The sequence below is a fragment of the Jaculus jaculus genome, chromosome 18 (genome assembly GCF_020740685.1).
Source record: "Jaculus jaculus isolate mJacJac1 chromosome 18, mJacJac1.mat.Y.cur, whole genome shotgun sequence".
In the NCBI taxonomy this organism is placed as follows: Eukaryota; Metazoa; Chordata; class Mammalia; order Rodentia; family Dipodidae; genus Jaculus; species Jaculus jaculus.
In genome coordinates, this window is record NC_059119.1 from 57,730,391 (window position 1) to 57,747,986 (window position 17,596).

General features: G+C 44.5%; 1 protein-coding gene and 1 non-coding gene across 6 annotated transcripts in view; one reads left to right on the forward strand and one right to left on the reverse strand.

Moving 5' to 3' along the window:
* The window catches only part of Rasgrp3 (RAS guanyl releasing protein 3), a 106,018-nt gene extending 88,993 nt beyond the window's left edge, over positions 1-17,025 (reverse strand). For 4 of the 5 annotated variants that reach the window (XM_045137593.1, XM_045137591.1, XM_045137588.1 and 1 more), the window contains exon 1: positions 16,740-17,025. The gene's annotated coding sequence lies outside the window, so the exon portion shown is untranslated. The remainder of the gene's footprint in view (positions 1-16,739) is intronic. The other variant, XM_045137590.1, reaches the window with a different exon arrangement.
* Positions 1,119-1,224, forward strand: LOC123455851. Its single transcript, XR_006634166.1, has one exon. It is a non-coding gene; the product is annotated as a U6 spliceosomal RNA (small nuclear RNA).
* Positions 17,026-17,596: the final 571 nt, after the last annotated feature.

Below are 17,596 nucleotides of genomic sequence, written 5' to 3' on the forward strand. Positions count from 1 at the left end.
CCGTTTCCCTTCTCCGTGTGTTCTGAGAATTCCACAGTCTACATTTGGGTGGAGAGAGAGCTTCCAAAATTTGGACAGGAAATTGAATGTCCAAATATATGAAGGCCAAAGAACCTCAAGTAATTAATCTATAGCTTCACACTGACACACAATACATTCAACTTCTCGAAAGTCAGGCAAAGCGTGAATTTTGAAAAGCATCAAGCTGGGCATGGTGGCGCACACCTTTAATCCCAGCACTCGGGAGGCAGAGTCAGGAGGACTGCCGTGACTTCAAAACCACCCTGAGACTGCATAGTGAATTTCAGGTCAGCCTGGGCTAGAGTGAGACCCTATCTCGAAAAAACAAAAACAAAAAAAGTGAAAAAAAAACGAAAGTCAAAAGTCCATTTAGTTCACCAAACCCATCGCTCATCATAGCTTAGCAGAGTGGCAAAGTGCTGAGTATGGGCTGGTTATTCTGTATTCATTATTCATGTGACCGGCAGAGAGCAGTGATTCACCTCCGCGGCCTATCATCACCACAGACTAACTTCCGCACAACACTGGACTGGAAAAAGTAAAACCTCAAAATGTGGAGTGTGGCTCCAACAGAATGGAGTCAGTTTTGCACCATCACAAAGCACGAGCTTCACTAGTTGAACCACAGTGAATAGAGGACCATCTATATTCCAATACTAACACTGTAATGGTCATGCACAAATCACTGCTAACTGGTAAAAATGAAATGACAAAGCAATAACAGAGCTATAACTGCATTAATCTGTTAGTGGGTACACAACATTTAAAAAAAATGTGGGCTGGAGAGATGGTTAAGCGCTTGCCTGTGAAGCCCGAGGACCCCAGTTCAAGGCTCGATTCTCCAGGACCCATGTTAGCCAGATGCACAAGGGGCACACGCGTCTGGAGTTCGTTTGCAGTGGCTGGAAGCCCTGGCGCACCCATTCTCTGTCTCTGTCTCCCTCTTTCTCTCTTTGTCTGTCGCTCTCAAATAAATAAATAAAAATAATTTTTAAAAAATCTAAGTGATGATATCACTAACAAAATGTAAGGAAGGAGCAGTTAAAGTGTAGAATTTCATATGTAAACAAGTGTTTTCAGCTTAAAACAGACTGCTGCTGCTCGCTTTGGCAGCACATATACTAAAATCGGAACGACACAGAAAAGATTAGCATGGCCCCGTGCAAGGATGAAACACAAATTTGTGAAGTGATCCATATTTTTGCGTGTGTGTGTGTGTGTGTGTGTGTGTGTGTGTGTGTAAGAGGGAACAGAAAGATTGTAAGAGCCACAGGTTGAGACATCATGGCCAGAGGCATTCCCACCCCCTCAAAAAAAGAAAATAACTGGCTGCTGCTCCCACAATGCCTAATGCACAACTCCATAGGGATTACCTGCAACCCACTGAGGAAGGTCCCCAGTGGAATGGGGGCAGGGACGAAGGAAAAGAAAGTACCAACATATGATGTGTCCACACAAAATAGGTTGTTAATAATAATTTCAAAAACAAAAAAAAAGACTGTTGAAAATACCACGTGTTCATTACAGTCTCATGATAACTGCAAAGCAAAACTTGTCGTACATACAGAAAAGATAAAAGGTATGTAATCAAAGCAAGCCACTAAAAAGTATGCCAAATCAGGGCTGGAGAGATGGCTTAGAGGTTAAGCGCTTGCCTGTGAAGCATAAGGACCCCGGTTCAAGGCTCGGTTCCCCAGGTCCCATGTTAGCCAGATGCACAAGGGGGCACACGCGTCTGGAGTTTGTTTGCAGTGGCTGGAAGCCCTGGCGCACCCATTCTCTCTCTCCCTCTGTCTTTCTTCCTGTGTCTGTCGCTCTCAAATAAATAAATAAAAAATGAACAAAAAAAATTTTTTTTTAAAAAAGTATGTCAAATCAAAAGAAAGCAAGCGAATAAGAATGGAACAAAAAAAATTATAAAAGCTGGGCATGATGGCACACACCTTTAGTCCCAGCACTCGGGAAGCTGAAATAGGAGGATCACTGTGAGTTCGAGGCCGTCCTGAGACTACAAAGTGAATTCTAAGACAGCCTGAACTAGAGTGAAACCCTGCCTCAAAAAACAAAACAAACAACAAAAAAACATTACAAAACAGTAAAAAGCAATTAGCAACTGGTAATAGTAAATCCTTACTGACCAACAACTACACTACTTAGTAATTAAATTCTCCCACCAACAAACATAAAGCAAATGGTTGAATAAAAATAAAAGGTCTAGGATTGGAGAGATAGCTCAGTGATTAAAGGCACTTACTTGCAAAGCCTTCCCACCAGGCTTCAATTCCCCAGCGCCCATGTAAACTCGGATGTACAAAGTGGCACATGGAAGCCGGGCGCGGTGGCGCGTGCCTTTAATCCCAGCACTCGGGAGGCAGAGGTAGGAGGATCACTGAGTTCGAGGCCACCCTGAGACTACATAGCGAATTCCAGGTCAGCCTGGGCTAGAGTGAAACCCTACCTCGAAAAACCAAAAACAACAACAACAAAGTAGCACATGCATCTTGAGTTTGTTTGCAGTGGCAAGAGGCCCTGGTATGCCCATTCCCTCCCTCTCTCCCTCCCTCCCTCCCTCTCTCCCTCTCTTTCTCTTTCTCTCTCTCTCTCTCTCTCTCTCTCGGTCATTCTCAAATAAATAAAAATAAACAAAAATTTAAAAAAAAAGAACTGCATGCCAGCCTTAAGGACACACACAATGTGAGAGTTAAGGGATACAAGAAAGCATCCCATCTATATGGTAACTAAAAGAGGACAGAAGTAGTTTTATTTATATTAAATAAAACATATGTTAAGTCCAAACTGTAAAGCAAGACACAGAAGGTCGTTATATAATAAAGGAGTAAATTCATAACAATTACAAGTACACATGACACAACAGTTAACATTGAAACACGCACATAGATAATATAAGTGTGATCAGGACTGAGGGCGAAAGTGGACATCAATCTAATGACAGGGAACTTTGATATTCTACTTTCACCAGTGGGTAGAGAGCCAGTAAGGGAATAACAGACTTGAACAACACAGTATGTAGACAAGTGTACCTTAAAATACAGAGGGAGGCCGAGCGTGGTGGCGCACGCCTTTAATCCCAGCACTTGGGAGGCAGAGGTAGGAGGATCACTGTGAGTTCGAGGCCACCCTGAGACTACATAGTGAATTCCAGGTCAGCCTGGGCTAGAGTGAGACCCTACCTTGAAAAGAAAGAAAGAAAGGAAGGAAGGAAGGAGGGAGGGAGGGAGGGAGGGAGGGAGGGAGGGAGGGAGGGAGGGAGGGAGGGAGGGAGGGAAGGAAGGAAGGAAGGAAGGAAGGAAAGAAAGAAAGAAAGAAAGAAAGAAAGAAAGAAAGAAAGAAAGAAAGAAAGAAAGAAAGAGAGAGAGCATTGCACATAGAGATAAAAAGTCCTGCATGTAAAGATAAAAAGCATTGTGTGTACCTCCACAGTGGGTGCCAGAGGCTGGGAGTGGGCAGAGGAATGGGAGGTCTGGGTGAAGGGAAAGTACGGGATGAATACTTGATCTGTTACCACCCTGGCAGGAATGAGGACATTCCCAACAGACCCTGTGTCCCTCCCTTTGGTTATCAGGCTATCAAAACAATGGTTCCCCCAGGAACTGGAGTTTCCCCAGGAATCTCACAGCGACAGGAAGAGACTGAAGCCTGGTGCCAGCCAAAGGGGGAATTTGTCTCCAGGAAGGAGATCTCACACGATCCTGCAGCTGTTTGTCTGACCACCTTGCAGGAGAGATGGCTCTGTTGGCGTGGGGGCGGGGCCACGCCTTGACCAGAAGCTCTTAGGGATACAGAGCTCTGGCCCTGTATTTAAACCCCAGCTTCACATCAGGGCCCCAAACATCGACTTGGGGGGCAGGTCATTGGTCCTCCTTTGTTCATTTTGCCAGTGGGTGTGCTTGGGATTTTGTTGTTTTGTTTGCTTTTTATTATGACTTGACTATTTAAATGGCCCGTAGAGAGTGGGTGGCCTAGTCTAGCTTGTGAGAGCTGCCAGACCTAAAGAAAGAAAACTCAAGCCAGGCGTGGTGGCACATGCCTTTCATCCCAGCACTCCAGAGGCAGAGGTAGGAGGATCGCCGTGAGTTCGAGGCCACCCTGAGAATACGTAGTGAAATCCAGGTCAGCCTGGGCTAGAACAAGACCCTACCTCGAAAAACCAAAAAGAAAAGAAAAAAAAAAAAAAAACTCAGTGATGGAAGGTTGGCTGGGGGAAAGCAGAGTGGAGCCCCAGAACTCCTTGTTAAGACTTTTACTCATGTGTGCACCAAATATTAGATTAAAAAAAAAAAAAAAGTTACTATGTGCCATGCATCGTATCATGTACTCTGGCTCCAGAAGAGATAAACAGGATCAGGTGACCTTAGGATCTCAGATCACATATGCACAGCACTTGTTTTGAGTCCAGATGCTTCCCTGAGCCCCCGATAGAGAAGAATCTTGTAATGTCTGGTTTGCAGGATTTTTAAAACCATGCCTGGTCTTCACCACAAACAATACAGCCTCTTGTTTCTTCCTCAACTCTTCCTGGGTTGGCCTCTTGAGCATACCCACCAACCCAGTCCCTCCCCTGCACCCCTTGTCTGGGTCTGGTGACGGGGGTCTTTCCAGTCGGATGCCTGAATCACGTGTGTAAGCCTCTTGGACCCTAGTGTGAGCTCTTGGCTCTTCTGAGCACTCCTGATCCCCTGAACCCTCTCTCTCTCCTGCTGGCTTAGCCCCTATGGGAGCGGAGAGCTTTCTTCTCGCCGGGTGTCCCCCCACTTTGCTTCTCATCACGTTGTGGGAGCCTCTTTCCCCCCAGAGACCATTCCCTACGTGAGGGAGAGTTTTCTCCAGCAGGATAACAAGTTCAAGGACACGCTGGAGAGATGGCTTAGCAGTTAAGGCGTTGGCCTGCAAAGCCTAATGCTCCCCAGTACCCACATAAAGCCAGTGTGGTGCTTTGATGCAGGCGTCCCCCATACACTTAGGTGTTCTGAATGCTAGGTTCCCAGCTGATGGAGATTTGGGAATTAGCACCTCCTGGAGGCAGTGTATTGTTGGGGCCGGCTTATGGGTGTTATAGCCAGTTTCCTCTTGCCAGCGTAGGACACACTTTCCTGTTCCTGTTGTCCACCTTATGCTGGCCAGGGGGTGATGTCCACCCTCTGCTCATGCTATTGTTTTCCCCTACTGTCACGGGGCTTCCCGTCACATCTGTAAGCCAAAATTAATCCTTTTTTTCTCAAAAGCTGCTCTTGGTCGGGTGATTTGTGCCAGCAATGTGAACCTGACCGCAACAGCCAGATACAGTGGCACAAGCATCTGGAGTTTCTTTGCAGCAGCTGGAGGCCCTGAAACACACACTCTCCCTCCACGCCCCCCCTTGCAAATAAATAACTATATAAATAAGAATTTTTAAAAAATGAACTTCAAGGTCATCCTCGGTGACACAGTAAGTTCGAGTCTAGTCTGTTATATGAGATTGTCTCCCAAAAAATAAATAAATAAATAAAAAGGAAGAAAGTGGGAGAGAAGTGGGGGAGTAGGAAAGAAGAAGAGAGGAAAGACCGTTAGATCCCACCAGATGGCCTCTGCCACTGATTGGCTGGCTTCTGGAGGGGGACTCAGGTCTCCCCATCATTTCTGTCACTACCATGAGGCCCACTTTTTCTTGCTCAACAGAGAAAAGTCACTTTGGCTACGTTTCTGTTTCTAGCAATCTGTCTGAGAATGCAGGCAGCTTGCCGCCCTGCCCTTGCCAGACACACTGCTCCCTCGGGATGGGACAGCAGCAAGTTGACTGTGTGAGGAGGGCGTCCCTGGGGGCGGGAGGAGGACACGGGCCGGACGGCTACTGGGAGGATCCAGGAACAAGCGAAGAAGGAACCAGGACAGAAAGAGCCGTGGCGGAACAGATAAAGGAAGAATGGTCGACAGGGTCCGCAGAAAGTGAAGACCCCAAAGGAGGAAATACGACCCCAGCAGGGTGAGATTGTGATACTGAGTTGGTGACCACCAGGAACACAGTGGACACCAAAGGAGCATGAACGGGGCTTTTGTTTTGTTTTGTTTTGTTTTGTTGAGGTAGGGTCTCACTTCAGCCCAGGCTGACCTGGAATTCACTATGGAGTCTCAGGGTGGCCTTTGAACTCATGGCAGTCCTCCTACCTGCGCCTGGGATTAGTGCTGTGCACTACCACACCTGGTATTTGTTTCAATATTTTATTTATTTAAGAGACAGAAAGAGGCAGAGAGAGAGAGAATGAGTGTGCCAGGGCCTCTAGCCACTGCAAATGAACTCCGGCTGCGTGCGCCCCCTTGTGCATTGTAAGGTTCGGGGGTGACCAAGACCCCGGAGACCACTCTGAGGCAGAGATGGAAGCTTTTATTCGGGAAAAACATGAGCTGCCTGCCAGGACTGACTCTCAAGAGCGGAGCAGTCAACTTGGGGTTACAGATAGTGGGCTATATAGAGCTCTTCAGTTGGGGGAAGGAAAGGAAGGGAGAGATAAAAGAAAGATTTCTTTAGGGGAGATCTAAGACAGCCAGGGTGTGACACCAGGACCGTACCCTGGCATCGTGAAAGGTAAGGGGCAGGACACCTAGACCCGGGGCATTGTTAGGCAAGGAAGGAATAATGGCTGGATGGTCCCTTGAGGACTGTGGACGACCCACTCCCTGGCATCTGCGGCCCTCCTGCTGTCCCCAGTGACTCCATTTTGTCCTGACCTAACATGCATCTGGCTTTACATGGGTACTGGGGAATCGAACCCAGGTCCTCGGGCTTTGCAGACAAGCGCATTAGTCGCGGAGCCATCTCTCCAGCCCCTTGGGCCTCCTGTCACGGACGCACGTGACGGGGGAATGTCAGACAGAGGGCTGCTGCCAGTGACTGGACAACTGTGGTCCTAGAATGTGTGTTCAAATTCTCTCGGTACGATTAAGGCAAATGCAGGGTTTATTTCAACATTGGTACTACGAACAAGTGTTCTTTGGGAGAAACGATTTAGAAATGAAAAACAATATTTGAGAGGAGAGCTTTTGTGAAGAGAGGAAAAAAGTGTTTCATTGTGTGTATATGTGTGTGTATGTATGGGTGCACCAGTGTACCCAGATACTTGCTTATTCTTTGAGTCAGTGTCTCTGAACATTGTGCCCATACTTACATGGGCTCGAAGGATCCAAACTCGGGTCCTCAGGCTTACGCAACAAGCGCGCTACCCACTGAGCAATCTCCCCAACTCCAAGGAAAGAAAGTTTAGAAGAATGTGAGGACCTTGCAGTATCTAGCTCAATCCCAGCAAAGGCTCAGCTCTTAAGTGGTGTAAAAGCTGCAAGGGCATTGCTCACGCCATTCCTTAGAAAGCTTCTAACATTATAGTTTCACTAGGTCTGAGGATAGAGACCACATTACAGGTCTTTTGCTTGTTTGTTTTTGTTTTTCGAGGTAAGGTCTCACTCTAGCCCAGGCTGACCTGGAATTCACTATGGAGTCTCAGGGTGGCCTTAAACTCAAGACAATCCTTCTACCCTGGCCTCCCAAGTGCTGGGATTAAAGGCCTTTAAAATGTGAAAGAGAAAAGGGGAAATGATGTCGAGGTGTGACACAGTGCCCGGTGAGCAGATTGGGTGTGAATTTTCGTGGTAAAGAGAGAAGCCAAGGAAACAACGCGGCAAGGGAAGGCTGAAACGCACAGTTCGCTGCTTGGGCGGGATGAGGATGAGGATGGCTTTAGCTAGATGTGGCCACTCCAGAGCGGGGCAGCCTCTCTACTCCATGGGGCACAGCACCCAACATTTTGTCTTTGCCAGTGGGGCTCCCCTCACTGAAGACACACCCCCAGGTCACAGGCAGAAGCAATCGTAGGAAGGTGGTCCTCGTTCCCTCGCGGCTGGATGCGTAATCCCAACCTACTTGCAGTGTCTGTACATGTTCATGTTGTGTGATGTCAGCCACTCGTGTCACTCAACGTGATTTCTCAGCCTTGACTGAAGGCCAGTTAATGCCTGTCGCTCTGTCCTCTCTTGGAAGTGCTGAGAACACACAAGGACAGCCTCCGCGGGCCCCTGCTTGACGCTACTCACCAGCGCATAAAGCCAGAAGGCCAAGTGCGGGCACCTCCTCCCTCCTGTGACCCCACCCGAGACGCTGCAGAGGACCATTCTCAAAGGCCAGACCCCTAGCCTCACCCACCCTCTCCCCCAGGAGTCCTGAGCAATTTTGAACACTTTTCTTTCCTCCTTTTAATTTTTTTTTAATTTATTTTTATTTGAGAGTGACAGACACAGAGAGAAAGACAGATAGAGGGAGAGAGAGAGAATGGGCGCGCCAGGGCTTCCAGCCTCTGCAAACGAACTCCACACGCGTGTGCCCCCTTGTGCATCTGGCTAACGTGGGACCTGGAGAACCGAGCCTCGAACCGCGGTCCTTAGGCTTCACAGGCAAGCGATTAACCGCTAAGCCATCTCTCCAGCCCCCTCCTTTTAATTTTAACCTTGCTCTCCCAACTTGGCTCTCTTCTCTTCCTCAACCAAGTGTAACTTCAGAAATCTTGCCCTGTTTGGAAATCAAAAGGGTTCCTAAGTGTTAGAGGTATTTCCTTAAAGAAAAAGCAAGACCAAAGTGTAGGAGCGAAATTAGACCTAAGAGACTAAAAGGGCTTTGCCCCTAAATAGACAAGCGACTTTTTTTTTGGAAATATCTTATTTTTCTTATTTATTTGACAAAGAGGGAGAGAGAGAGAGAGAAATGGGCACACCAGGGCCTCCAGCCACTGCAAACAACTCCAGACCCCCTTGTGCATCCGGCTAACATGGGTCCTGGGGAATCGAACCAGGGTCCTTTGGCTTTGCAGGCAAGCGCCTTAACTGCTAAGCCACCTCTCCAGCCCAACCAGTGACTTTTTAAAGAATTCCATCTACTTCCTCATGCTTCCTTACCAACCAGAATGGACAAAATAAGTATGATTCATCTCTTAGGCTTGTCCTGGAACTTAGTTTGGTACCTGAACTTTGTTGGATTCCCTTCCATTTGCATAAAAAAATGATTGCAATTTATAATATGTTCTTCTTTTGTTTAATTTATTAGGGTGTAATAAATGTACTGCTCATATTGTTAATGTGCTAATGTTAATGACCACATTATTATATTTCATTGTAAGTGCAATAAATGCCTATCATTTATATTTCTTTTATTATGATTGATTGATTGATTGATTGATTGATTGATTGATTGATTGATTGATTTGAGAGAAAGGCAGACAGAATGGGCACACCAGGGCCTCCAGCTACTGCAAATGAACTCCAGACGCATGCGCCACCTTGTGCATCTGGCTTACGTGGGTCCTGGGGAATTGAACCTGGCTCCTTTGGCTTTGCAGGCAAACGCCTTAACCATTAAGTCATCTCTCCAGCTCCCCACAATTTATATTTCTGACTTATGATTTAGTAAACAAGAACCGAATGTAGGAGGAATACATTACAAACGCACGCCATAATTCCACGTTAGACAGATGGCATTCTGGGTGCGCACACCTATTCCCTATTCGTAGCTTTGTGTCTGTGGAGAACGTGGAAAATGAATTCAGAGAAAATTCTCCAGATTTTGGAGCATCCATTCCCAATGTGTAAGCCATGCCAGGAATGGTCACTGCTAATACTTCAAATGTCTTTAACTTTTATTCTGAGTCTGGAATCTTTCTGACTGCTTTAAAGCTATCTTCATTTATTTATTTACTTATTTTATTTTATTTTTTTTTTTATTTTTATTTTTTTTTTGGTTTTTCGAGGTAGGGTCTCACTCTCACTCAGGCTGACCTGGAATTCACTATGGAGTCTCAGGGTGGCCTCGAACTCACGGCGATCCTCCTACCTCTGCCTCCCGAGTGCTGGGATTAAAGGCGTGCTCCACTACACCTGGCTTAAAGCTAGCTTGATTATCAAACCCTCATGGCATAAGAAGCAAGCCCCAAATGGGACCATCCAAGTAGGATGCAACTTCTCACCAGGACTTGGGGGGAGGTAGGGGGGGGTCCTTAGGTTTCCAGGATTCTACCACTGGCCGAGCCCTGAGGACCCATGGTGTCTTCTAGTCTTCTCCCCCACCCCCAGTTCTATTTTTGTGTCTCCACATTTAGCACGCTGAGCTATCTTTATCACCCCAGCTGACCGACCCGAAGGTCCACGGGGCACGGGAGCTGCACACGATGATCCTCCAGGGAAACAGACGTGCAGGAAGAACGCCGCCAGGAGCCATGCCTTAGAATGAACGTGTGTTTCCATCGTGAACACTGTTTTTCCTTGCACTAAGTCGTATGCAGTACATACCTATATAATGGTCTCTATAAGTGAGGCTTGTTTTTTTTTTAATTTTTGTTTATTTTTATTAATTAATTTATTTATTTGACAGCAACAGAGAGAGAAAGAGGCAAAGAGAGAGAATGGGCGTGCCAGGGCCTCCAGCCACTATAAACGAACTGCAGATGCGTGTGCCACCTTGTGCATCTGGCTCACATGGGTCCTGGGGGATCAAAACTTGAACTAGAGTCCTTAGGCTGCACAAGCAAGTGCTTAACCGCTAAGGCATCTCTCCAGCCCTCTCTAATTGAGTTTTAACTGCGTAACAGAACCTAGTCCTTTGTCTAGCATCACTTGAAAACATGTTAATGATAAAAATCATTCTCTTACAAATATGTTGATATTCCACATTTCAAACTGTGGGGATTGTTTTGAGCCTCTTTTATTCTTGTTTGCAATTGAGAAATCCACAATTAGTTGGTCTAAATGAACAGTTGGAGGGTTCTAATAGACCACATCTCAAAAGCTGCCGAACTTTTGCTTGCTTTTCAGTTTCAGTTGGGACCTGTAAGAATTGTGGTAACCCTGCATCAGAATAGAGGAGACGGTGAAATCTAAATACCATTTTACAGCCCAAATATCAAATGTCACATAGGTACAGTAGCCTCCATGCACGGGGACTATAGAGTGCTTGAAACGAAGCTAGTCTGAATTGAAATGTGTGAAACATAAAATATACACTGGATTCCAAAGACTTGATAGAAGAAAAGGAAATATAATAGTATTTATAGTATATATGTATTAATAGTACATATTGACTTATATTAATATATATATTAATAGTATTTATATTGATTACATGTTAAAATAATGTCATATAATGCTATAGGTATATTATGTGTAGATACTATTATTAAAATGCATTTTACCTATTGATTTTTGTTCTTTTTTTAAAAAAGTCTCTTAGCCTGGCATGGTGGTGCATGCCTTTAATATTTTATTTTTATTCATTTATTTATTTGACAGAGAAAGAGGGAGAGAGAGAGAATGGGTGCACCAGGCTCTCCAGCCACTGCAAATGAACTCTGGACGCGTGCACCCCCTTATGCATTTGGCTAACATGGGTCCTGGGGAATCGAACCGGGGTCCTTTGACTTTGCAGGCAAACACTTTTACCACTAAGCCATCCCTCCAGCCTGATCTTTGTTTCTTTTTTTTTTTTTTAATTTTTATTTATTTATTTGAGAGCGACAGACACAGAGAGAAAGACAGATAGAGGAAGAGAGAGAGAATGGGCGCACCAGGGCTTCCAGCCTCTGCAAACGAACTCCAGACGTGTGCGCCCCCTTGTGCATCTGGCTAACGTGGGACTTGGGGAACCGAGCCTTGAACCAGGGTCCTTAGGCTTCACAGGCAAACGCTTAACGGCTAAGCCATCTCTCCAGCCCAGATCTTTGTTTCTTAATGTGATCATTGGACAGTGTAAAAGGGACCATGTAGCCCACATGTGTGGCCCACTTTATATACCTACTAGGTCTAGAACCCCTGCAATAAATAGAGCTGCTGTCAAATTTAGCTTCCAGTTGAGCTGGTCAGAAGTACAGCTGACTTTGAGCAAAGGTTATGCTAACTAGTCCATGCCTGTTTAGCTCCACCATGCAGAGAAGAGCAACACTGTACCAAGAAGACTGTGGACACAAAGCCATTCAGAGATAAGTGGCCCTGCAACACTACACCTAATAACTTAACTCTTAGTTGATAGTAAGTTCCTTGTTTGCACCTAAGGAGTTATGAACTGCGTCTACCTAATGGCATGGGAACAGACAGCTTGTCTGAGGCAAGAGAATCACTGCAGTACTAGTGAGCATCCCTATTGGATGTGTGTGCAAAGATGAGTTCACACTGACCCTGAATGGTAATAAACAAACAAACAAACAAAAACTCAGCAGAAATCCCTAATGTGGGATTACTGGATTACCGAATTTAAAACATATTAGAAATCATTGCTTCCAGCAAAGAACTTTGTAACTGCTGGCAAAAAAGACAATAGTGACTTCAGGAGTAGACTGAGAACAAAACAATAATATCTCTGTAATATTCTGGAATGATCATATGAATAAAGCTGAGGCTGGCTCCGGTGCATTTCCCGGTCGGGTTTGCTGACCATCTTGTCTGCCCATCATTGTTTTCTGCCATTCATTTCCTCCCATTGTCAATTATTACTAAAACAATTATGAAAAAAAGTGTGCGTGTCTTTGTTTCCTGTTGCCAATGAACACAGTGAAGTCATAGACAGGCCAGTGCATCATAACCTTTTCCATTACAATAAATTATGCTGTCATAAACAGGATATGGCTCTTTACTGGGTGAGGAGGCTACACATGATGCTGAGTTAGCACAAATACGTGGTCAGCCATGATAGCAAGAAAGTGGAGCAGGGACTTGCTCTTCATGTAAACAAAAAGCCTGGCATAGGACGCACACCTTCAATCCCAGCACTCGGGAGGCAGAGGTAGGAGGATCGCCATGAGTTCAAGGCCACCCTGAGACTACAGAGTGAATTCCAGGTCAGTCTGACTCTACCTCAAAAAAAAAAAAAAAAAATATATATATATATATATATATATATATAACATATATATATTATATATGTTATACACACACACACACACAAGTCTTCGTTCCTTATTATAAATGTAGAACATATTTATTTGTCTTAGAGACAAACTAGACCAGAAGTTCCTACTGTTAACATTTTAGCATATGAAGTTTTAGCCCCTTATCTATCTATCTGCCTGCCTGCCTGCCTGTCTGTCTATCTATCTATCTATCTATCTATCTATCTATCTATCTATCTATCTATCTATCTATCTATCTATACGCATATATTATATATATACACATAATGCCCATTTTCCAATGCCATTAAATATTTTAATGTAAGTCAATGGCTATATAAAATTCCAAAGTCTGTAATAATACTTAACAATTCCCTAATTTTTGTATATTCTGAGCAGTTATAAAATGCACCTGTTATGGGCTGAAGAGATGGCTTAGTGGTTAAGGCACTTGCCTGCAAAGCCAAAGGACCCAAGTTTGATTCCCCAGGACCCACGTTAGCCAGATGCACAAGGTGGCGCATGTTTTTGGAGTTCATTTGCAGTGGCTGGAGGCCCTGGCATGCCCACTGTCTCGATATACCTGCCTCCCTCTCTCTCTCTCTCTCTCCTTCCCTCCCTCATAAAATACAAATAAAAAAATGCACCTGTTACAAACAGATACATTTACATACATTTTTGTCTGAATCTGATTCTTTAGATTTCTGAAAAAATAAACTTTTTTAAAATTTAATTTTTTATTGACAACTTCCATAAATGTAAACAATATCTCATGGTAATTCCCTCCCTCCCCCACTTTCCCCTTTGCAGAGAGAGAAAAAGAGAGAGTGAGTATGGGCACATCAGGGCCTCTAGCAACTGCAAGTGAACTCCAGATGCATGTGCTACTTTGTGCATCTGTCTTTACAAGGGTACTAAGGAATTGAACCCATGTCATTCATTAAGCTTTGCAGGCAAGCGCCTTAACTGCTGAGCCATCTCTCCAGTCCCCAAAATAAACTTTTAAAAAATATTTTATTTTTATTTATTTGCTTATTTGACAGTGAAAGGGAGAGAGAGAGAGAATGGGCGCGCCAGGTCTGCCAGCCACTGCAAACGAACTCCAGATGCATGCGCCCCCTTGTACATCTGGTTTACATGGGTCCTGGGGAGTCAAACCAGAGTTCTTTAGCTCCCCAGCCCCACACTCTCTTAAGTAACCTGATTTCACTTATATTTAAACATGGGGGCCGGGGGCGGCTGTGCTATGTAAATAGTAAACACAGAGTGATATAAGAGCCACTCTGGAGGTGAGATAACATTTCATTCTAATTAATAGAAAATATATATACATATTACATTAATATTAAAATATTATTTAATTAATATACATTAATAGAAAATATATATACATATGTTTTTCGAGGTAGGGTCTCGCTCTGGCCCAAGCTGACCTGGAATTAACTATGTAGTCTCCGGGTGGCCTCAAACTCATGGCAATCCTCCTACCTCTGCCTCCCGAGTGATGGGATTTAAGGCGTGCACTACCATGCCCAGCTAGAAAATATTTTTAAAATGACAATTTTTTTCTAAATTGACTAACTTAGAATATTCTGCAGAGTGGGAAAATACCTCAAGTGACCTATGAAACTATGAAGCAATTCCCAATATGTGCATTTTATATTTCACGAACACATTCATAAGCATCTATATGCCCTAAGAAACCACTGAAGAACAATATATGCCTTTTACAAATTTACTCTTGGAATAAAACATACAGTTTATACATTTATCTATTTAACATGTAAATGTTGTTAAAATATTTTATTCTCCAGCTGGGTGTGGTGGCGCACACCTTTAATCCCAGCACTTGGGAGGCAGAGGTAGGAGGGTCACTGTGAGAACAAGGACAGCCTGAGACTACAGAGTGAGTTCCAAGTCAGTCTGGGTTACAGAGAGCGCCTACCTTTAAAAATAAAAAATATATTTCACTCCTAGCCGGGCGTGGCGGCACACACCTGTAATCTCAGTACTCGGAAGGCAGAGGTAGGAGGATCACCGTAAGTACAAGGCCAGCCCGAGACCACATGGTGAGTTCCAGGTCAGCCTGGGCCAGAGTGATATCCTACCTCAAAAAAACAAAAATAAGTAGATAAAATAAAATATTGTATTCTTATAAGGTGAACATAATGCTACGTTAGCGTAGAGGAAGGAGTTCAACATCAGCGGAAATCAGGGCTATTGTAAGCTCTACCTCTCTATCCCTAGAGCCATGCGCAGTGACAAGCCACTCAGGCTTCACTCCGTTAGAGGGATACAAGAGATGCAGAACGGAGTTTAATCTGAAGCACCGGTAGACTCTGAAAATAGACGTGAAGAGTTGTTTCCTCAGGTCTTGTCACATTTATCTAGATTCATTTTCTTCTCCTCTGTCTTCTTACAATTTGAACGCAACCAAGAAATCACACCTTTCTACTCAAAAATACTGTACTTGCCAATCATTTCCATGAGATGAATTACAAAGTTCTAATCAGGAAAAAAAAAAAAAAAAAAAAGTCCTTAAATTCTCCCAGGAAAGAGAAAGGGCCAACGAGAGCCACGGAGTCCGGGCCTCTTTGCTATGCAATGCTAATCTCACATCTCTGCTTCCCAAGCCTGCTATCTGCTTGCTGCAGATTACAAACCCACCATCTGAAACCGGGAGGATCTGCCTCAAAGAACAGCCACGGCATACGGCCAGAGCCAGCGTTCTCTGCGCCCTCGTAGTGCCCCAGTCACCGAAGCCTCTCCTGCACACAGCTGTGATGCGATCTGCTGCGGAAGGGTGCGCACCCAGGCTGCATCATTTCGGTCCTGCTCACTGAAGGACAAGGAATGCCACAGGAGCGTTCCAACTTCTGTGGCAGCAACAACTGTTCTTAGAGTTACTCCATTTCCTTTTGACCTTTCCACTTTCCAGACCCAGTGACATTCTCCCAGGCACTCAGAAAATATATGCTTTAGGAATGTTTAGAAACCACAGTATAAACGTAAATGATTACTGTGATCAGTTTCCATCACAGGAAACTGCTCAGCTCTGGGTTTCTGTGGTTGTTCCCTCTAAAGTGTTCTTTGTCTAAGTGATAGCCAGGAAAGGAAGCTTTGTACTTTAAAAAAAAAAGTTTTTACCTTCACAATTTTACACTAAATTTCAATTCAAAATCACATTTCTATAATCGTTTGGCTTTGCTTGAAGACATGCTGATTAAATTTATTTAAGCCAGTCTTGATCAAAGAAACAGCAGGCAGACAATTGGTCGGCACTTCAACATACACAACGCCAACAAAATATTTTACAAAAGTGATTACCAATGAAAATTATAGTATATTTAATAATATTGAAAGGAAAGAAAGTTACCTTAAAGAAAAAAAAAATGTATTTACTGGGGCTGGAGAAATGGCTTAGTGGTTAAGGCATTTGCCAGCCAAGCCAGAGATTCCAGGTTCAATTCCCCAGTACCCATGTAAAAAGCCAGATACAAAAGGTGGCACATGCATCTGTAGTTCCTTTGCAGTGGCTAGAGGCCCTGCCACACCCATATATTCTCCTTCTCTCTCTCTCTCTCTCTCTGTCTCATAAATAAAGTATTTTAAAAATGTTTTGGCTGTTAAAAACTGAAGATGTCATTCTAAGGCTGATTTCTACATTTCTTCAGAGGTATACAAGCAAAGTTCTCTAAACAGTTACATGAAGATCCGCCCTCACGTCATAAACGCTGCCTATGTCAGGACCCGTAAGCCTGTGAAACGCACAAACACACACAGAGAGGCAGACATGGAAATGACACTTACCTACTTTTAGGGACCCGCAGTCATTCGGGGTTCACGCCCCTCCTGAGCCTTTCTTTCTCGAACTCACCAGCTTCTTGCAAGTTTCCTTCCCATGCGTCTAATCACCGAGATTCCTGCTCTCTCTACATGCGGTCTTCATCTCTGTTGCCCAAATTCAGTTCAAAAGTGAAGTGGGGGGGGGGGGATGAAATTTGCAAGCTGTTTACTCCTGACAACTCTGTGAAGCTGCTAAGCTTTGAGCTCAATGAATTAAAGGTTGTTTGGCTAAATGGCAGACACGCTTCCTCCTATTCTTTCCCAACTTAGTCTTCCGGCCTCCAGCGGAGTGTTTTCCTCCCCTGAGCTATAAATAAGCTGGCTGTAAGAGCACTGAGGGAAGAAGAGGCAGGAAATGGATTTGATTTCAAAGGACAATCTGAGGTGCATGCATGTGTTTCTTTCAAGTGAACACCAGTAAACAAGCTAAAGAAAATTTAGCCTCAAAAAATTCAGCTTTGGTATGAGCAGCATAGTTGAAATGTAATTTCCTCCTGTCTCTGTGGGACCAGAAGTTGTCACGTCCAGCACAAGCAAAGCTTGAGTTTGGACAAGTACCATTACATTGCATCCTTTATTTCCCAAAGGAAGAATTCCCAGGGGAAGTGACCCTGCGCCTATAGGAAGACTTGAGTTGTTTCCTTTTCGAACGGACAGTTTATAGGCCATATGTAGCCCAGGCTAGCCTCGACCTCATGATCCCCTTGCTTCAGCCTCTCAAGTGCCAGGACTACAGGTGTGTGCCACCAACCACGTCAGGCTGATTGTTTCTTTTCATTTAAAAAGTGGAAGAAGGGCTGGAGAAATGGCTTAGCGGTTAA